At 39.7% G+C, this 22,433-nt stretch overlaps 2 long non-coding RNA genes across 3 annotated transcripts; one reads left to right on the forward strand and one right to left on the reverse strand.

Moving 5' to 3' along the window:
• Positions 1 to 375: 375 nt before the first annotated feature.
• Positions 376 to 19,070, reverse strand: LOC118012476. Of its 2 annotated transcripts, none has more exons than XR_004679719.1 (7): positions 18,640 to 19,070; positions 17,414 to 17,560; positions 16,684 to 16,738; positions 14,954 to 15,031; positions 10,269 to 10,474; positions 2,605 to 2,699; positions 376 to 413 (listed from the first exon to the last, which is right to left on the reverse strand). It is a non-coding gene; the product is annotated as an uncharacterized LOC118012476 (long non-coding RNA). The 2 variants fall into 2 exon arrangements; XR_004679720.1 differs by lacking the exons at positions 376 to 413; positions 2,605 to 2,699 and adding exons at positions 2,707 to 3,758; positions 4,720 to 4,749 and having other exon boundaries at positions 18,640 to 19,065.
• On the forward strand, positions 18,387 to 19,079 carry LOC118012477. Its single transcript, XR_004679721.1, has 2 exons — positions 18,387 to 18,512; positions 19,024 to 19,079. It is a non-coding gene; the product is annotated as an uncharacterized LOC118012477 (long non-coding RNA).
• Positions 19,080 to 22,433: the final 3,354 nt, after the last annotated feature.

The raw sequence follows: 22,433 nt of genomic DNA on the forward strand, positions 1-22,433 counted from the left end.
TATTGCTAGAAGGACCTACACTTTGCAATTAAACAGACCCTGGTTTTGACTTCATGGCTTACTGGCTGTTTATTCTCAGGCAATTACTTAACTTCTCAGTGACTGTTCCATTATCTGAAATAATAATAATGTCTGAATCACTAGGTTCTTAAAGTGATTAGATTAGATGGTATCCAAAATTTAGCTGTCATGGTGTATGGCACCAGTAAGCATCCAATAGGTGGAGGTAGTCCTAGTAGCAGTAATAAGAGTAGGAATGAGGGCACCTGGGTGGCTCAGTCGATTAAGTACCTTCCTTCAGCTCAGGTCATGATCCCCGGTCCTGGGATGGAGCCCCCGTATCAGGGTCCCTGCTCAGCGGGGAGCCTGCTTCTCCTTCTCCCTCTGTGGCTCCCCCTGCTTGTGCTCTCTCTCTGTCAAATAAATAAATAAATAAAATCTTTAAAAAAAGAGTAGTGGGGCGACTGGGTGGCTCAGTCGTTAAGCGTCTGCCTTCGGCTCGGGTCATGGTCCCGGGGCCCTGGGATCGAGCCCCACATCGGGCTCCCTGTTTGGCAGGAAGCCTGCTTCTCCCTCTCCCACTCTCCCTGCTTGTGTTCCTCTCTCGCTGTCTCTCTCATCAAATGAATAAATAAAATCTTTAAAAAAATAAATAAATAAAAATAAAATAAATAAATAAATAAATAAAATTGAAAAAGAGTAGTAATGGGCCTTATTACGTTCTTATCTGGTGGGACGTGTCATGAAATTAACACAGGTCTTAGATTCAGAGAGGGTTGGGTCTGAAGTCAAGCTCTATGCTCAGGGGTTGGGTGACAAGAGTTTGTCTCTGGTTTGCTTCTTCTTCTGTGAAATGAACACATTATTACTATTCTTATGAAAATTAAATGAGATAGGACATGTTGGTGCTACACGGTGCCTGGCACAATAGAGGGATCATAGGAAATGCTACTTCCCAACACTCCTTGTCCTCACAACTCCCTCCATTCCTTTATTCACTCATTCACAAGCATGTCCTGAGCCCTGGAAATACAGAAGAAACAAGACTGTCCATTGCAGTTTCAAGAAGGGGATAAGGAGGCAGAGAAAGAGAGATTACAGGATGTGATGACAAATAATGTAAGGGAGTTATAAACCATTCTTGAGGGCACAAAAGAGAATAGAATAAAGCTTTCTTGAAAAGCCTTTAAAAGATCTTAAAAATCAGTGGGCCACTTAATACCCACTAGAATGGCTACAACCAAAAAAAAAAAAAAAAAATCAACAACACTGATGACAACAACAAGAAAAACAATAGAAAATGACAAATGTTATTTCCACAAGGATGTGGAGAAATTTAAACCATTATACATTGCTCATGGGAATATAAAATTCCACAGCTGCCATGGAAAACAGTTTAGGGGCTTCTCAAAAAGTGTAATATAGACTTAAGACCCAGCAATTTCACTCCTATGTACACCCCCCAAAGAACTGAAAGCAGATATTCAAACAGATGATAGTACATGAAAGTTCATAGCAGCACCATTCACAATCACCAAAACGTGGAAACAACCCAAGTGGAAAAATAAAAGGTGGTATATCCACATAATGGAGTACTATTCGGCCATAGTAAGGAATGAAGGAATGAAGTACTGATGAATGCTACAACGTGTATGAACTTTGAAACATTATGTTAAGTGAAAGAAGCCAGTTAAACAAGACCATGCATGCATTATGTGATTCCATTTGTATAAAATGTCTGCAGTAGGCAAATCTCTAAAAACAGAAAGATTAGTGGTTGATTAGGGCTGAGGGAGATGGGGGGAGTGGTGAGAACTAAAGGGTATAATGTTTCTCTTTGTGGAGACAAAAATATTCTAAAATTGACTCTGGGGGCGCCTGGGTGGCTCAGTCAGTTAAGCGTCTACCTTCCATTCAGGTCATGATCCCGGAGTCCCTGGATCGAATCCCACGCCGGGCTCCCTGCTCAGCAGGGCGTCAGCTTCTCCCTCTCCCTCTGCCCCTCCACCCTGCTCGTGCTCTCTCTCACTCTCAAATAAATAAATAAAATCTTAAAAATAAAAAATAAAATAAAATTGACTCTGGTGATGGTTGCACGTATCCATGACTATACTAAAAACCACTGAATTGTAGGCTTAAAATGGGTCCATTAGAAGGCTTAAAATGGGTCAACTATCTCAATCTGTTTTAAAGAGAGAGAGAAAGAAGCTAAAAATAAAAATGTTAAAACACACACACACACACACACACAATGTCCTAGGAGTTTGGCCAGACTTCTGCTGGATCCAGTATGGATAGTGACTGTTGGTGACCGTTCCAGGGCTGGAGCTGAAAACAAACTAAGAGTGTTCCAGGCACAGAAGGTAAAAATGGAACCACATGTCCAAAGCCCAAGACAGGGAATGGTGTTAGCATCTTCTGCAACACTAAGAGGTTGAGTGGGAGCGGGACATGGGAGAAGGGGCCAGAGAACAAGGAGAGATGGAGATCGCTATGGACTTGGAAGAGTTGCACACAGCAGTGCACTGGGCACGTGTGCAGGCAAGTTTGTGATCTTTCTTAAGCATCCATTTCCTGTAAAATGGTAACAAACATAATGCTCACCTCACAAGATACTTTGAGGATTTAATGAAATAGGTAAAGGATGTAGCCAGAGCCTGGCAAATAGTATGAAGTCAGTAAGTATTAGCTCCTTGAATCTGTGGGAAACCAAGAGTTTAAAATGAGAAATGTCCAGTTATCAACAAAATGTTACTTTAGATGATAAAGGTTTCAAGCTTTTTGAACTTTTGAGTAATTTATACACATTACCACTAATTTAACTTCCTCTGATCCATCAAGAAATACACATGGTTTTTTAAAAACCTCTAAAGAATTATGGTGAATGTCTCCTAGACTAATGATAGTGATCCGGCCTCAGTAGCTCAAGCTTAGCCATAAAAATAACAAGTTCTTTCACGATGATGATATTCTAATTAAATATCCCAAACTTTATTCCAGGTATACACAATCCAATATTGGCAGAGCTAATTCAACCAAGAACATTCTAGCCAGTAAATAATAAATTCTCAGAAGCCAAAATTTCCATTTACACCTGTAAATAGAAAATTCAATTTAATGCAAATTGTTAAATAATAAGACCAGTGGGCAATGAACCATACTAAACACATCATATGAAATGGATCAGTCATGCAGCATGGTGACCAGGAAAGAAATCTGTGACACGTTCTGTAACTAAATGCTATGTGTTTACACACACATGCACACACATGCACATGCACCAAACAAGAAGCTACCACAGAGACACAGCACACATATGAAAAATGTACAAATTCTGATTGAGTGGCTGGTTCCTTTCCTCTGTATTTAAAATCTTTTGGTCACCTTCCATGGGATCATCTACCCATGAAGAATGCTATTTTATACAATGCTTGGCAAAGCAGTTGTTAGGAAGAGGAATCCTGTAAACGGTTTCATTGAATCTAAAAATTATTAAGAAGTGGATTCAGGCATGCTCTTTATTAAGACCTCCTCCATGAGAAAGTTCAGAAGTCACCATCCACAAATTTAAAAAGTAGAAAAATACTTACAGAATCCCTCCAGTTGTGAGGCACATAAGATTAAAGTCACTCAATGTAGATAATTTTTTCCTACCATAACCTGGACAATAAGATATAGCTTGGGCTTCAGAGATTTTGGAGGTTGTTCAAGGTGCTAGATTTAGGATGTATCTTACAGCGTGTCTAGAGAGCAAGGGACTCGGGGGAGAAAAGTTTGGAAGAAAATAGGTTTGATTTTTAAACATTTTCCAGCTCGCTCTCTCTCTTTAAATAAAACATCATGCATCTGAGCTTAGAAACAACTTAAAAGAAAAAAATCGCATGGATCATCTTTCACCCTAGTCACCAAGGCGCTGACACCTTAACATAGGTTGTTGTTATAACAAGAGAGTAAAATCCTTAATGCTGATGTAACACTTTGCTTTTTGAGTACCCAGAGTCTGAAGAGTATGCAGACAAAAAGCCAAGCAAATCTTAGTGGCAGATTTTTTTTTTCCGTATGTGTTTGTGAAGTACCTGTCTGTCGGTAGCTGAGGGATTTCATAGCAAGTGGGACTTTCAGGCTAAAAGTAAGAAATGCCAGTGTGAGCCTGGACAAGTTGGTCCACCCTAAGTGTTTGTCAATAAAAGACTAAAACTGACATATAATCATATGATTTGATGTGACACGCACATCAAATCAACACACATATATTGAAATAATTTTAAAATAACGGCATTCAAAAATGAAAATGCAAAATATTCGGCTAATGAACACCTAGTTATTTCTGCTTCAATGAGCTCCCATCAAATCCTCAAGGAAATTTTCAGGTGTATTTTCCAATAAGAAGGACCCATGGTCAACCTAAGAATTCACCCCAAGTCCCCTGGTCCCCAGTAATCTGGAAAATTTTGAAAAAAGGGTTTTAATGTAAGATCATTTCTATATTGATTCAGAGAACTGATTCTATTTTTTAAATAATTCAACTCAAATTCATGTTAGCCTGAAATATTAATATAATTAAGGAAGTAAAATGTTATCTGGAATATGGCTTTAACCCAACCAAAATAAAACATCAGATCCTTTTCTTTATTATATCACTTGAGCTTAGCATTTTCTTCTGCTAAGAAATTTTTAATGAAACTAATACAGTGCAAGAAACTTTTTATGTTTACCCACCTTAATCACTCCCCACTTACATCTTCACATCTTTAAGAAAGATGAAAACGTAGATTAGCAAAATAACAGTTATTTCTTTCTAAATTTATTATAGGTGTATTTGATTTCTTCCAAATTTCCAATGGTATCTGCTACATTTTGTTATTGAAATACTTCATGTGATTAATTAGAAGTAGTGATAATGTAGGACTACTTCATCCAAAGATCTACCAGCATATGGAAAACACTAAAAATTACCAAATAAGTCCATTGAGTGAAACATACAGTAAAAATGAGTTTAAGAGACAGCTGGACATGTTTATGTAGGCAAAGGGGTTGGAAGATATGCTGACAACACAGAGAGGTGTGTTGCAATAAACTTGAAGGAGACAGGCCATTGGGCCAACCATCCCTTTTCTATCCAGGAATTCCTTATGCTCTCATTAGTGTCTCACATCTGGACAGCCGCATTATTAAAATCTGGCCCTAAACTTGAGTCAATGAAAGAGTTTGGTGTCTCAATTTCATTCTTCCTTTACATATTAAACACACACACACAGGTTTCAACTTTTGTTCACGGAAGCATTTCATGTCCAGATGTCAGATTTTTGTGACTCATGGCCAAGCAGAGAGAAGGGCTCTGTGAACAAGCTTGTTCTGATCATGTCCACCTCTGTCTGATACAAGTACATATTCATGGCACCTCACTTTCATAAATACAACATTCTAAACAGTTCTTTGAATGACCACCTTCAGTACTGAGTTAGGCCTCAAGCTTCCATAGCTCAGTTTCTTGGGAAGAAAAAAAAAAATGTTTTTTAAGGGTTAGAGAAAAAAGGCAGTTCTCTTCATTCCTTTATCTTTCCTCATCTTTCAAAATATGTGGTTAGGAAAGATTTTGTACAGGATTGGTTAGAAGCCAAGAGTTTCACTGACCCTGTTAGTCATTGCCATTTCACATTTCTTGCCTCAGGAACTAGTTGAGCTTTTGAACGCATTCACATTCTTATATGATGTGAGCATAACCTGCATCTAAATATAAATACCAAACACCTGCACTGGTACTTCACAAGCAACACACACTTGGATCCCCACTGTTGCATTTGCTCTCAATCGTGGTCCCAATAGGTTGGTGCTATTATCTTATGTTTTTAGATGTAGAAGCTAAGGCCCAACGGCAGTAAGGGACTTGGCCAAAATCACTTGTCAAGTTGAATCCTGTGCTATGTAGCTCCACCTTTTAAATATATATATACATATATATATATATACACACACACACACACGCCTGGGAACATAGACATAAGAGTGGAGTTACATTCAAACAGAAAATAAAGTCCCATCTTTAATGTGATTTTTTAAAAAAATAAAGAGCCAAACACAAACAAATTATAAGCTTATATCTATTGGGCTCACTTCTAAAGACCTAATCCACTACATAGGAACAACATATGTGGATATGCTATTTAGTTCTCACAAGTCAAGAGGAAAAATGCCTAAGAAAACAAAACTCATGCACTCACTAATTAAAGGCTTCTTTATAGTTTTGTTATCATTTTTTGTTGTTCTAGGTAAAAAAAAAAAAGGTATTGCCATTAGAATCAATAAATAAACCAAAATATTGAAGTTGTTTGTTTATATTTGTTTAAATTTTAAGCATCCTACCTTTCACAGCAAAAACCCAAGCACTACCTATATTCTAATGAACTGACACTAAAAATAGTATCATTCCAACGAAAGCCAAATCCACACTCAAAAGCTATGAGCTGTTCTTGGTGTACACAGAGGCTTCATTCGATATTTGGGCATCACAGAGAGTATTGGAATACAAAGAGATGCGAGAGAAAGGAGCTGTGGTGGCCAGAAGATGACACTGAGGAAAGAGACACTGAGCCTGCCATCTAGGGAGGACCAACACACCCTAAAGCCACGGAAGGAGCAGCCCCCCGCAACACCCAACCCCTTCTGATAATTCATTGTACCTGCTTTGGTGCCCATTTCATACTTTGGTTCTCTCCTGGAATAAGGGCCCCAACCTGAGCCCCAGTTTGAGGCTCCCCCCCTGATAATCTGTCTAGTCCTTGCCAGGATCCTCCTGTCAGTAGCTAGAGCCTATCCGAGCGTGAGACCCAGCAGCTGACTGGGGTCCTATTTCCACTGAAACAGAACCCCCAGAAAGTCAGATCTACTGCCTCATACTTGGCAAGAACAGCTACCGCCCACCAGAATGAGCCCTGGATATTGAGGTCAGCCTCTCATGAGCTTTGTGCATCAAAGCCCTCTAGCTATTGTCATTGGAACACTGGCCTCCCTCCCTGAAGCTCTGATACTAGGCTTTCTCCTCTCTCCTTCCCAGCCTGCTCTGATGTCCCAACATGCCTTTAGCCCCGCCTGGAAGGGTTATAATATGTCACAGGTGATTTAGACTAATTTCGGTGGTGGTTAATGGATTTCAAAGACCTGACCTTTTATGCATTAGGAAGATCTACTCTTGCCTTCACTTTATTTTGTAGCTATCATTTGGCTGGATGGGCCTGCTGTCTATACTCTCAATAGCATTCATCACTCACCCACCGTCTGTCTTCCTTGCCAGCCTGCAAAAATCAGGTCTGTCTTGATCACTGTTGTAGCCTTATTCTGAGCATGGAGCCTAACACATAGTAGGCAATTGGTAAGCATTTGCTGAATGAATAACTATGTGATACATGTGTGTAATTGTCAAGCAATTCATTAGGAAATGAAGTGCCCATCCCATATTTGAATTTACTAATTGGCCCATAATCCTGATGCATTAGTCAACACATTATAACTTTAACAATTTACACGTAAGGACATACTTTGTAAAACTGTTTAACCAATTTCTAGGGGTAGGTAGGAGGAAGATTATAAATATCTTTGCATTCAGTCATTGCATCATAGTCTATGCAGAATTTATTTTGTATTACTGGCCTCTCCAGAGTGACTCAAAGCACAAATAAATAATACATTTTTATCTACCATCCTAACTTATGTGAAATTTTTCTCCCCTCAGAAGAGTATCTGCCAAATTTGCTTTACAAAATTCTAAGTAAACAGAAGTAAAAGACAGCCTCTTGCTGGAAGTAGCATTTTCCTTCAGCAACAGAACTATAATAAATACACCTTTTCTTGGGCTTCACATTTATCAGGGGAAAAAACTGTAGAACATTACAGGTAAGATATATTGAGATGGTCTCATTATGTTTACTTAAAACTAAGTATTTTATGACTTTATAATGAAAGCAAGAAATTATTTTTTAAATGTTCAGGCTCAATATGATCCTTGCTGTCCCTACTCTCCCATCTCAAATAAACCAAAATAATTTTCCAATTTTGCTCCCAAACTACTCTCTTGAACAACTCTGTTTCTTATTTGGTGTCTTTATGTACTGGAGACAAGTAACAAAAGTTATGGAAGAGAAGAGAAAAAATTTCTTCAGGTTGCTCTCCTAAAACCAAGGCTCCCTTTCTAATATGTACACATAAATGTACATGGGTGTATCAGGACTAATCTGAGTCACAGGACAGAGTTCAATTTGACTTTGACGGTGGCCCCCTGTGACTCTGAGCCAGTCCTTTCAACACCCTATTTCTTCATCTGTCACAGAAGAATACTAAAGTTTGCTCTTTGCCAGTTTCACAAAGATGCTTCCATTTCTGAAACATACTTGGGACTTCCAAAATGGGTTTGATTATTTTGTCTTACTCCATCAAAATCTTAATTTCCTGCTTTTCCAAATTGGGCATAATAATATCTGCCAACCTTGAAAGTTTATTGTAAGGATCAAGTGAAGATAATACATATGTAAGAGCTTTGAAATTTGAAAATGTTTTACATGTGAAAGTTATTTTTATTTGAATACTTTTGCAAATGCATGTCTAAACTAAATATAAGTTATTCAAAACTACAATGAGACCTTTCCAACTTTTCGGTCCCCTATTAATATGAAGTGCAGGAACGCTAGAGTGCTCCTGCAGCTAAATGCATTATCTCTAGAACATGCATGTGCCTGGAGTTCTTTGTCCAGTGGTGGAAAACTTGTACCATGATATTCACATTACTTCAAAATGTATTTTTAAGTGTCCACCGTGTGCCAGATACTAACTAGGAGTTGAGGCTATGTCTTAGCTCGGGCTGCTCCGACAAAATACCATAGACCGGGTGGCTTAAACGATAGACATTTAGTTCTTACAGTTCTGAAAGCTGGGAATTCTAGGATCAAGGTGTCAGGGGATTCACTTCCTGGCGAGAACTGGCTTCCTAGCTTATGGATGGCCACCTCTTGCTGGGGGCTCATATGCCCTTTCCTTGGTGCATGTGCATGAGGAGAGCAAGTTCTCTGTGTTCTTCTGCTTACAAGGGCACTAATCCCACTGTGGGCACCCTGCCCTCACGACCTCATCTCAACCTAATTACCTCCCAAATGCGCTACCTCCACGTACCATCACATTGGGAATTAGGCCTTCAAAAAATGAATTCTGGGAGAGACAACATTCAGCCCATAATAGGGTATAAAGATGAAAATGGCAGTGTCCCTGGCCTCGTGGAAAACTTACTGTGGTTGAAAGAAGACATATAAAGGAAGGACAGCAGTGCAGAGTGCCAAGTGCCATGAGGACACAGAGGAGCCAGCCTCAGGCTTCCAGGAGGAGATGACATGTGAACTGAGTCAAGGAATGAACACAGAAGTCAGCCAAATGAAGGGATAGGAGAGCATATTCCCAGTAAATAGCATAGGCAACTTCCCTAACATCGGGAATGAAATGGTTTGTTTAGGCGGAAATACAAACAATAGTACAAAAGCATAATATGCCATCTGAGGATTGGCAGGAGAGGAGAGTGAAGAAGAGAACATGTTCGACCTCAGAGGGCTTCGTGTGTTTGGCTAAAGAACCGTGGCTTATGGCACTGGCACTAAGCCTCTCACACTGCAGGATTCACACCCGGGGAACAGGCAGGATTAACTTGGCCCACCTACCTGGGGTCTCAACTTTACCCAAAACTGTGGAAGAGGAGCAAAGGTTAAATGGCTAAATATAAGTATTAATTAATAGGTATGATATGAAAATAGCCATCCTCAGGGCTCCATCTTTGGGGTTAGGTGAGTTTGAGAAGCACCACAGTGACGTCATGGGGAGCTGCTGATGGCTTTTAGGCTCCGCGGTGCCACAGTCAGATATATGTTTCAGATCACTCATTCACTCTGGAGATGGTGTGGAGAATGGACATGAGGGAAGAAAGATGGGAAACAGGAAAGCCAGCTGGGAGGTGGGCATAGCCTTCCAGGAAAGAGATGATGAGTACCTGGGATAGGGCAGGGATGTCAGTGTGGAGGATGTGGGGAATGTGAGCACATTTGAGGAACCTGTGGAGGTAAGAGCATTAGCATTTGCTGGGCGATGAAGTATGGATTTTTTTTTTTAAAGAGAGGAGTCAAAAGTCACCTCAGAATTTGGGCTTGGAAGACTGGATGGACAGTTGTGCCCTTCAGGAAGAACGTGAAAAGTTAGAAGATATGACTTCAACTCTGACCATGTATAATTCTACATACCCATGAAAATCCAGGTGAAGATGCTCAGAATTCATCCTGATAGTCTTCTCTGATTCTTCTGTGAACAACCACAAGCGTTTGCAAGGTGGTCAGAATTAGTGGGGCATTTGGCTTTATCTCCTTCCCCACTTCCGGTGGCCATCTCTAGAATTCCTGTGTGACCTAGGCTCAGCTCCTTCACTGTTTTCTCTGATGCTTGTCAACACCTACAACAGAGTAGTGACTGCCTGAGTGTGGTATTCTTAGAGAAGCACCAACCCAGTTCTGTAGAGTTCCTTGGTTTTCTAACCTTTTCAGTAACACACCATGTGTCACTGACATGATGACTACTTGTAAATAAGTAACCCAGAAGAAAATCCATTATCATATCCTCCACCAATCCCTTAGCCTCCTGTGTCCCTATTTCTGAACTTTATTTCACCTCCAAAAACTTTCATTTCCAATCCAGATCCTGGCTTCCCAATTATAATAAAACAAATACTGATCTCAGGTGGGGAATTAAGCATCAGAAACAGATGAACTCATAAGACAAAAATCTTACGTCTCTGTCCTCCTGTTTTCATGCAAATGTCCCCAGTAATTAAATCAAGAAAAGAAAATGTAGCAAAAACATATCAGCCAAATGGTTTCAAAATTTCAAAAGAAGCTGTAAATATGGTCCTTTTTAGAAGATCAGGTTCTAACTAGAGTATGAGAAAGGGTAACAGTTGTTCTGATGAAGCAGTTTTTAAATTCTTGTCAGTGATTTAAAGAGAGATAACTGATGTATGTTGAAGAAGCTGGCAAGATTTTTAAATAGTTCGGACGCTACAGGGAGCATTTTTTTTTTCTTAAAGCAATGTACTCAGAAGTGTTGGCAAGATTTTATTTGAACGTAGCAGTGCTTATGTGAGGAAGTTATTTTGAATTACCCTAGTATAAATATGTATGACTTTATTTGTATTGAAAATTTCCTTTGCAAGTGAGTGACTGAGGGACTGTTATATCTCTATTGCTTGGTAAATGATTTTGGTATTTCATTTTGGAAATAAAATCTTATACTCAGAATTCAAAAATAATATCAGAATCCTGTTTATGACCACAGGTGATTTTTGCACCTACATTAATCCTTTTGACTCTTATTTGGCATGTGGAATAAATGGCATCTGTTGTCTTACGCCTGGCTTCTTTTCTACAGTATTCATACATGCATGCATTCATTCATTCAACAGATATTCTTCTGCACCTCTTGGCCACCGAGCTCCATGCTAGGCATGGAACATACAGCAGTGGTATTGAACTGGCCTTCCTTACAATATTTCAGGTCAACGTTCTGTTTCCTCCGGGCAGGTTTTTGCAATATAGTGGAAATTTCTTATTTTCCCATTATAGCTTACTATTTAAAAGCTAAGCCTGTTGAAGGCTGTGGACCAGGCTATCTTTGAAAGGTTGTTTTTCCTCGGAACGGAGAGCACCAACAGAAAAGTAAGGAGAGGTGAAGGCCCTGAGAAATAGGACCCAAAGCAGAGGGAAGAAGAGAGAGGGAAGTGTACTGGAGAAAGAAAGCATTGTAAATAAGGCTCACACTTTTCACCTCAAGACCTTTGAGCAACCAGTTACCAGTTCTCCATGAAAATGAAACTCCTGGCAGGAGAATCATCTAGCCCATTGGCTGTTGGAGCCTGCTCATTTACTTAAAGGAGAAACAAAACACAACTCCTCATCTTCTCTGTTTTCTTTCTTTAGCTATTGTGTGGTGTTAGCAGGTGAGGAGATCATTTATCCTAAACTGCAACTTCACACTTGGTCTTTGTAAGCAAACCATACTTGTACTAGTCCTGTCCATTTCCTCCCTATGCTTTCTTTCCTTTTTCAGGAATAAACCTCTTATTAAATTTTAATATATTTATGTAAAAATCAACCATGAAAAGACTCATCAGAGTCATTGAAAGAGAAAGACAAATATATACACATAATTCTGCATGTGTTCCTTCATTTATTTTAGGCCATATGTAAAACTGATACAGAGGAAGAGGAATAAGACAGTTTGTGCTAAATAACGTAACTGGGTACATAACTTGATAAAAAGGAGGTGTGTGGGTCTAAGTGTCCATGATTCCTGCCTGCTACCCTCATCTATCCTCAGCCTTATCTCATGCCACTACAAGTGTAAATGGGAGATCACTTTACTTCCCTTTAAAGCTTCTTAATGAATGGCAGATTCCACCAAAAAACAACAAATATTTACTATATAATAGGCACTGTTCTAGGGGATTGGGAAAGATACATCAATGATAGGTCATCTTCCTTTGTCAAAATAAATTACTATTTAGAGATCCTAAATGAAGCAATGATTAAAAATTTCCAAGTGATGGTACTTTGCTTCAGTATCATAAAACACGTTACTTTGCCCCAAATTCAAAGTTCAAAGTGATTTCAAATGCAAGCATACTTCACCCAATCCTGAATATGTCCCTCAGCCACACAAGACCCCTCCCTAGTAGAAGCAGAACTCAGTAGAAATCGTCTTTACCTAGGGACCATGGCAAACTATTGTAAATAATTTTTCAATATCCTATATAAATTCTAGATGATGGTAGGTAATACTATACTTCAGGATCATGCTGATTTCTCTAAACTGAAATTCCAAATATTTACTAGATAGACAAATTAAGCTTTAAAAGAATGAGGTTTTAATGTTTCCTTCTTGTTTTGAAAGGCCAAGATTTTTTGTGAACATTCAGTTTTGTTCTGTCCCTTTTGTCTCAAAGGGTCTAGCCATATGCCAAGAACAATAGGTAAGTCAGCTGTCCTCAACCCAGAAAATTTACCCACAGGAGCCATACTTACAGTTCCACAATGGCCAAGGAAAAGCCTAATAGGAATAGATTGTGTGTGTGTGTGTGTGTGTGTAGCAAAGTTAGTTCCAGAGAGAGAGAAAGAAGCTTGGTTTGCACTGTAGTAGAACCACTGGAACAATATGCTCCCTGTGTCCACAGCCCAGTCGTCCCCTGACACCCTCCTTTCTAGGGCATAGGGTAGAAAAGTCACATACACAGTAGATCATGCCAGGGCCTGCTGACCCAACCCCACTCCCAAATTTGCAGGCAGGAGAGTGAAGCAATGTCTGTGCTATATACATAGTCTTACTTTTTTATTTTTCTTTTTTTAAGTAGATGTTTCAGCACTCAACTTGAGGGACAGGAAGAAGATACCGCAGGCTAACTTTCTCAGTGCTATTCTATCCCTTCTACCCCCTCCACAATTCCTTCAACGCTCTAAAGTCTGGGTAAGAGTAGGTAAAGAGCTTTGGACAGTGTTAAGACCGTCTTCATTTTACCTTGAGCAAATAGGATCTTTGACACTTTCTGACCATGCTGAGCTGGCTACAAGACTGCTTCCTCCCTTGCCAGGTCACGTAGGGAGAACGATGTGGGAAAATACCTTTTCCTTACAATTATAAAAGGACATGTGAAATATACAATCTTAGAAGCTAGTATCATGATGTTTGTTATCATGAACCCCCACCACCTTTTCTACTACAAATTGAAAAATTCCATGTTATTTTTCTTTTTTTTTAAGATTTTATTTATTTCTTTATAGAGAAAGAGTGCAGGTGAGCAGCGGGGAGGGACGGAAGGAGAAGGAGAGAGAGAATCCCAACCAGACTCCAGGCCCAGCGTGGAGCCTGATGTGGAGCTCAATTCCATGACCCCAAGATCATGACCTGAGTGGAAATCAACAGTCAGACACTTAACTGACTGAGCTACCCAGGCACCCCTCCATGTTATTTTTCTAACTTTGCTATCAGTAAATATTAATGTCTGTATAAGAAAGAACCAGTTAAATAATTTTTAGTAGAATCATAAAATAAATAACAATAAAATAATTAAAATAGTATAATTAATAACTAAAACTCATGCTACATCTACTCTACTTTTTTATAATTTAACTTCATATACTTTTCAGGTAATTCATGAGAAGGAATTCCTATTTATTGATATGCATATCCTGTATCAGACATTTTACATATATTGTTATATTTTTTCACCACAATCAGCTAAAACCTAAGTATTCTTTTGCTTTTTTTTTTTAAGTAATCTCTATGCCCAACGTGGGGTTCAAACTCACAACCCCAAAATCAAGGGTCACGTGTTCTATCTACCAAGTCAGCCAGGTGCCCTTCTCTTGCTCATTTTTAAAATGAGATTCATAGGGGTTTAATATCTTGTCCTCAATACACAATTAGTACACACAAAGCAGGGAATCAAATCCAATTCATCTAATTCCAAAATCTGTATCTTTGCCATTGTAATATGCTATCATTGAGGAGAATATAAAGAATCTAGGGTCAAATACACTGATGTCTAGTTTGCAGTCAACAAGCAATAAAAGAATTGTATAAGAAATAAAAACTATTCCCAGATATGCCTGATGAAGATATCATGATCTTCATCACTAACTTGTCCTGTGCTTGGGCCCAACACTGGAGCCAGGGTAAGCTAGGAGGAACCTACACATGGGAGCCTTTCCTGAGTTGGAGGTCCTGGAGAGAAGACTGAACTGACCTGTGAAGCCACAGGCAACAAAGTTAGAGAAAGCATTCGACCTGAGCACTTGACTTGAGTCAACGTTGTAACTAGAGAAATGACCCTAAGTATTAGGTCCAAAAGGCATAAGCCATACATGGAAAAACAAGTACTCACCCAAACATCCAGGAAGACTGGCAGTGGATCATGATAGAGTGTGCAGAGTGGGTGGGCACAAGTTGTTCAGAAAGATATCTGCGGAAGGGGAGATGATTGTGGATAGCCCATGTGCATGGTGTTGGCCAGGAAGGCGGCCCTGACAGATTCAAAGGCCCACACAGAACCAGACACTTGAATTCTAGAGAAAGTCATCAATTCTTTCTAGGTCACATCTAAACGTGCCAGGCCTAGAGAACCAGTTTTTTGTTGCTGTTGTTTTCTTAGCTACTATTATTGCATAGTTGTGATTATCATGGAGAAGAACATTTTTGAGAGGAAGGTTTTATATTTAAGCACCTGAAAAACTCTGACAACCAAAAATCACCCCCAGAATGGTGCAAAATTAGAACTGAACAGAGTACAAAGTTTATAATTTTGACCTTCTAACAAAATGAGGACTATTAAAGAAGACCACAAATCGGTATGAAGTTATTTCTAGGTCACCAGACAATCTGTAGGTATAAACGATTGCTGGTCCCATTTCCCTTTAAAAAGGGAAAAAGAAAAAGGTACAGGGCACTCTGAGCCCCTAAGCTGATGTCCAAATGGCCCTTTTGGTGGTTTTGACCTACAAGGAGTATGGAATGAATCCTCTGAGAAAGGAAACAATTAAGGGACACTTGGAGTGCTTTGAGTAGTCAAAGAAAACAACAACAACAAAAAACCATCAGTATCGGGATTAAAAATCGCAATAGTTTTTTCCCCTTAGCATTTGCATCGATTCTTCAGCTTTTGCATCAAAAAGAAAATCTGGCCTCGTGGATGTTTAAGAGACTAGGGATTTCATTTTCCATTTAATAAACTGATTTTCTCCCCCACTATAGGTACTTGGAATTAGCACAAACCCCAGGATAACAACAATTCCAAAAGGGAATGTTCAGTTCATTATGAATGGTCTTACAGCAAATAATGCTCTGACAGCCAAATTCCTGGTCTCCAAATTTGTAAATTTGCCTTTTTTCCCCTCACAATTCTTACTCAAGACCGCTTCTGAGCTTTTGCACATTTAACCCTTACACTCAAAGACAGTATGTTACTAAAAAACATGAGAAACTTCAAGTTTATACACTTGGATTAAAAGAAGTCTGGTATTTATAACCAAATTATGACCATCTTAAATACAATAAATTAACTGCTGAACTAACATAATAAAGAAATACTGTATTTATTCTCACATCTATGGCTATGCATCCCTTGAACAGGTCTAAAGAATCATAAACCAGCCATAAATCTTATGATGTTTTCCATTTTATTTCTTCACTTAATGACACAGCATTCATTTCTCAATAGAAAAATTATGAATGATACTAAAAGTTAGTTTTTAGTAGTCAAAATTAATTTATACTGTCTTTAATTGATCTGTATGTTCCATGTTATTTTTTCAACTTTTCATTATAACAATAAAGCTACATTATAATGATGTTTCATGTATTACTTCATTTAATTCCCAATAAAAACCCTAAGGAATGAACACTATTAGCGTACCCACATTGTTGATAAGGAAACACATTTAAAGTAAGTTGCCTGTAATCATACAGGTAGTAATCTGCACAGCTAGTATCAGAAATAGATACCTCAGACTTCGACTGACACAGGGGCATAAAAATTCCAGGGATATATTTGCGTGATCATTTTTAAATAACTTTCAATCAGCCTATATATTAATAAGTAAAAAAATGTAAAATTACCTTAAGTACCATGTCTTAATTATTTGTCCATTGTCTCAATGTTCCACTTTTTGACCTGTATAAGTAGACATAACCAAAAAGTTCAATGATCAAATTCCAATAAGAAAAATATGGTGCATAATTAGTGCGTATCTCTGCATTTGGGGAGAAGAGTGAATGGACTTTACACAGGATATTGTTTTTCCTAAGTAACTGTAGTTTTGTCACATATTTGTCTGTGATTACTACATAAATGGTTTACAAATTGTTAAGAAGTTTTAGGGCTATCTAGAAAGAATAATAGAACTCAATAAACTTACACAAATGTTAAAGAGAAATTTTACATTAAAATGTTACTTTGTTACTTTGTCCTAAGAGAATGATTTAAAAAAAAAAAACAGTTAAAATTAAGCATTAGATATGCAAATATGTGTTCAGATCAGAGATACCAAAATTATTCAAATGATTAATTATTCATCATAAAATGTCAATTAATAATTATGAAGCATAAAAGGCATCTTTCTAGTGCATCTTTATTTTTCTTGGCCTACAAAGCAGCTTAATATACATGTTCAATTGACTTCTAACAAGTTCTAAAAATGCAACAAAGTAAACAAATTGTAAACAAGTGCAAATTCTGAATTTTAATAAGTGAACACAAATGTGCTCAAAATGAATGAAAAACAAAAAAAATAAGGAAAACAAAAAACATAGCCATATTCATGACATTTCAAGCCCCATGTTCACTCACCTGCTAGGTAACGGGGCAACCTGGCCAAGAAACCAACCCAGTGACTCAAGTTGTGAATTTGTTTAGCAAGTACAAAATAAACATGTTTCTCTCTGAAGTGATCAATCTTTGTGGGGAGGAGGGTGCTTTGGGAATTTACGACGCTTTCTGAATAAACATTAAACGATAAAGCACAGTTTCAGTTTCTTTAAATTACTTATCATAATTTCTAAAGTCTGTTAAGTACTGCTAAAGTATCTCTGTAAATGAGAATTTTTTCCACATTGCTTTAATTATAAATCATTTCTCTATAGCAAGTATTATTTTTTTTCCAGGAAGATTATATCTTTTAAAAAAAATCAGTTTGAGCTGATATGATTGAGAATAAGAAGCCATTTGATTACTAAGATATTGATTAATATTTATGATTACGATTTACTTTTCGCTGACACCTGGTGAACTTGCTCTCTGATGACCCAGGGAGTTATTTTAGTTAAGGCGTCCCTGACCTCCTGCTGGTAGATTAATTACATATTAAACACTGTGTTTTCAAAACTAAATGATAAATCTGGACACCTAAAGGAGGCACAAAAGAATCAGAGCGGGAGCGAGAAAGAGAGAGGATGCTAAGAAACAAAACAAGAGATTGCAAAGGAAGATAATCAGATAAAAAGAAAGGAGAATGTAGGAAATGCAATTGGGAAAGAATTTCAAGAAAATAAGGATAAAGGGCAGGGAGGGCTGACAGGAGGGCAAGAGGGAGGGAGGAAAGAAAGGCTTTGGGATTTTTAATTCCCTGGCGAGGCTGCTGGCGTCCGCGCCCTTAACGCCACAGCCTTCCAAGTTGAGGCGAAAGCCACCTCCTCGGGCCTGCGTCGCATCCAACTTACTCCAAGTTTTCTGGTGACTCCTACAGGGCCCCTTTCCGTCCCCGCCCCCCCCTCCCTTGGAGAGATTGACAGTCGCGTGGAGGAGGCTTTTCCAGGCACAGCCTTTCTCATGGTAATCAGCCCCCAGCATCACCTCCCGGCTGCGGCCGCTCCGGCTCCTCGCGCAGCTCGCGGACCCCGGGGACCGGAAACAGGGCGGCGGGCGGGGAGCCGGCTAGCTAGCGACCCAGGTCAGCTGACCCGGCGGCGGGGTGGGGGTCGCGGGGTTCCCGGGCGGTACAGGTCTGGGTAGGGCGGGCGGGCGGAGACGGACAACCCCCCCCCACGTGCTCCTCCGCCTGTGCGGCGGGGCCTTACCCTGAGATCGAATGGAGGGACCGAAGCTGGGGGCGTGGGGAACCGAGCGCGCCGAGAATTGGGGGCGACAAGCAGACCTGTTTTGCATCAATAAATTAAGACGCTCATTTGAGTCCTGAAGTTTGCTGGTTCCTGTCAGTGGAGACGTTGGCAAAGCACTGAAGCCCAGATTCAGCCTCAACTTCAAAAAATAAAGGAAAATAAAATAAAAAGAACCCCTCAGCTGGCCGCCCTGCTGGGGCCAGGTGACGTGCGTGATTCCACAGCCCGCGGGCCTCACAGCAGGGATGTTAGGGTCGGTCTGAGGTTCTCTGGTCCTGTTTTGATTTTGTTTAAAAGGGTTTCTCAGAGAGATGCTCCTGATTTTTTTTTTTTTTTAAATAGATTTCCCCCTCCTATCCTCGGCTCAACTCCGAATGGATTGGATTGCAAGTTTGCACGTGAGAAAACCGTTTGGCTTGGCTTGGACCCCTGCCGCCCCCCACCCCCTCCACACACACCCCAATCCAGGGGTCTCCCTTATCACCCTTTGCTTGCAACTCTAAAAGAAGTTGCCCACCTCCTGCGTAACAACACAGGGTTGAAATAATTCCTCTAGATGAAAGATCAATTCCGTTTCAAAACGAGAATAGGTTCCTTTTTTTTTTTTTTTCCTCCACATTGTACAAAATAAACAGAATTTTCTATATAAAAAAAAAAATTCATTAGCTGGGCCAAATTCGAATTCCTTCTACAGCCTGTGTGTTCAAGAGCAGAAACATTGTATCTCTTTGGGCTTCTGGGCCGGCAAGCGGAGCTGGGGGCTGGCGCGGGGCGGGGGCGGGGGGGCGAACTGCTGTGAAAGTTGGGGAAATTGACCGACTGAGAGGTGAATGGGGGGACAGGCACCAGATCCTGGCTGAAGGAAATTGGAAAACAAAAGTGCATCTTCTTACCCTGCCTGGGTGGAGGGAAGCCTGAGGGAGGCAGTTTATTTTACTCAAAGAAACCCTAAAGAATTTTTTTCTCCCTCCAACGTCGATTGCAGTATTATTTCGCATTTACTTGTATCTGTTGTTTTAATCCCCTTCGTCTGCGCTAATCTCGAAATGGATTATTAATGGGAAAGAAAGATCGGGAAGGAGCGATTCATTTGCAGGACTTGTTTTGCTGTGTGAGGAGCCGAAAGCACCAGTCCTCTCTCGACTTTTCCCTGCGCCCTGCGCTCATGCATCCCGCTGATCCCACGATCTCCATTGTCCCCGACCTGGCCTTCGGACTAAGGGAGTGTTCGGAACAAATTTATATTCGGCTTCCTCCGATCTCACCGCCTCTGCGTTGGTGGGAACTCTCGGTCAAATGAGGAGGGGAGTGCCAGGGGCGTGCCAGGCAGGGGCGGGGGGCAACATACGCGCGCGCTCACCCCTCTCAGAGACCCTTCCCTTGCCATCATCCAAACATACACCTTAATGGGACCCTAAAAGATTGCTTTTTTACCCCAAATCAAATACTTGAAAGTCGGAACTCCCAGTCCTAAGTGTTGGGGCTGCCTCCTGCCACTTCAACAATTACTGAGCCCAGAGTAATCAGATGATTAGGTGTTTTTAATGGAAATATTTGAGTCTCTCTCTCTCTCTTTTTTTCTTTAAGCCAGATCCTAAGTAACCTGACACTAATATACATAATAAAGACAAGTGATTTGTTAGCCCTTCCCTGGATCCTTTGACCTGAGGTTTTGCCTGTGAGTGTGTGTGTGAGACTGTAACCATCCAAAGACTACCTGGGCTAATACAGTGAGGTCTTCTTGCAATCATTCCTTGCAATGGGATCCTTCTTCCATGGGAATGGAAGTGGGGAGGCTGAAAAGCAAACTTCTAGAGAAAGCTGGATTCCATTTTTTTTTTTTAATAAAGAGGAAGGAAAGTGGGAAGAGGAAGAAAAAAAGGACATTAACAATAGAGATAAATAGAGGAGGATTTGATAAGTCATACATATATTTAATATAAATATATACTATTAAAAGTAATGTAAAACATAAAGTTAAAAATATGTCTGACCCATATTGGAAATCATTAATTTTCCTTTTTTATAATTAACTTTTAGACTGATGATCTTGAATGCTCCTCTTCTATAGGTAAATTATCTGTAATGGTATAGGGAAGAAGATTAATTTATCAAGTTATTCTCATTGTATTACTCAAGTTGGGAGAGAGGTAAGTCTGTAAACCACGGTGAAAATTTACTTTTTTGCATCTCAAAGTAAGAAGAGGCTGCGGTCATGCTGGATGGCTATTGCCCCCTACCCCGCCCCCAATATACAAAATACAAAGACATGCACCTCTGGGAGTATGGATGTGGCAACCCATGTGGTGGTTTTTCCCTCCTCTGAGTGCAATTGCAAGTGACTCCTACATTCAAAGTCTTGCTTTAGGCACACATTCAAAGCACCATTCAAAGCAGTTTATCTTAATATAAGTAAAAGTCTAGTGTTGGATCAGGGTGTTATCTGTTTCAGATTTCATCAGACTGAAAACAGGGGGCTGTGACACTAACAATATTAAAGCAGAAAAGCTGGCGTGAGGTTGTTTAGTCCTCTTGACACCTCCACCTTTACCTTTGCAAGGAAGTCCAAAGGCTGTGGAACTGGAAGTTTATTTGTGCTCTGAGGTTCTCAAGCACTTTCACTCTTAAAAAAAAAAAAAAAAAAAAGTCTCAGTGCTTTAAGAAATTGAGCCTGAACCATTGGAGGCTAAGAAATTTCTTCCTTTTCCGATAAATGCCTGTGCTCAGCATCCTCAAATTTGGCTGTCTTTATTTACTTCTATATTAGTTCCAATTACGTGCAGTGTAAACCAGCTTTTTGATTAACAAAACAGCAGAGCATTGGTTAAGAACACTTAAACTTCAAAAAAAATTCCCCTGGGAAGTGGGCTCTGAATTGGTTAATAATGTGCAGTACTTGCTAAATTGCTGACTTCCAGATGTGGAAAATATCTTTCTTGTTTAGGACCTATGTAACCTGATTGGATTACGACAGAAGCGTCACGTTGGAAGCTTTTGAGTGATTATTTAATTAACCATACAGTAGAAAGCTGTATTCTCCAGGAAATCCCTTCCATATTTACATAACCAATCCCTTCAGAGCAAAGGTGGAGTCTTTTCTTTTTAATTTTACTTTAATTGCAATATCAAAAAAATATATACTCCCAAACTTAGACCCCATGCCGTTTAATATCATGCTCTTCCTTTCCTGCTAAGTTCCTCTATGGCCTTTCTCCTTTTCCTCCTACACACACTCCCTCACTTTGTAGTGAGGTCTCCCTGAATGTAGAGAGATTCAGAGATCAGTCAACCCAGCGCTCTATGTTAATTTACTTAGAGACCCTTTTTTAAAATGCCAAACTACTTTTTAGTATTGGGATCCAATCCAGAAATTCATCATACATACACCCCAACACACACACCCTAAGATGCAGTTCACATGCAGCATTTTTTTTTTTTCTGGCTCTGCCATCTAAAAAGAAAAAAATAAATAAATAAGAAAAAAGGCAAAGAATTTAGTTCCAGAAGACGTGCTGAGAAATCCACACAACTTAATGTTCATCTCAAATCTGGTCATTAGAAATATCTGTATGAGAAGAAGAAGCGATCTGGATTGAGGACCCGGGATCTTTCCCTTTAACTTTCGCCCCTTAGAGTTCTCCAGTTCTGTGAATGGTGTGCACCGTTTTCCGCCCTGTACTCTGTAGGATTTAGTGATGGGGATAATGATGCCAAAGGCTTGACGGGGGGGGGGGGGGGGGGGGGGGGGGGGG

Source organism: Mirounga leonina, unplaced genomic scaffold (assembly GCF_011800145.1).
Source record: "Mirounga leonina isolate KUSES-001 unplaced genomic scaffold, KU_Mleo_1.0 Mir_151, whole genome shotgun sequence".
NCBI classification, from domain to species: Eukaryota; Metazoa; Chordata; class Mammalia; order Carnivora; family Phocidae; genus Mirounga; species Mirounga leonina.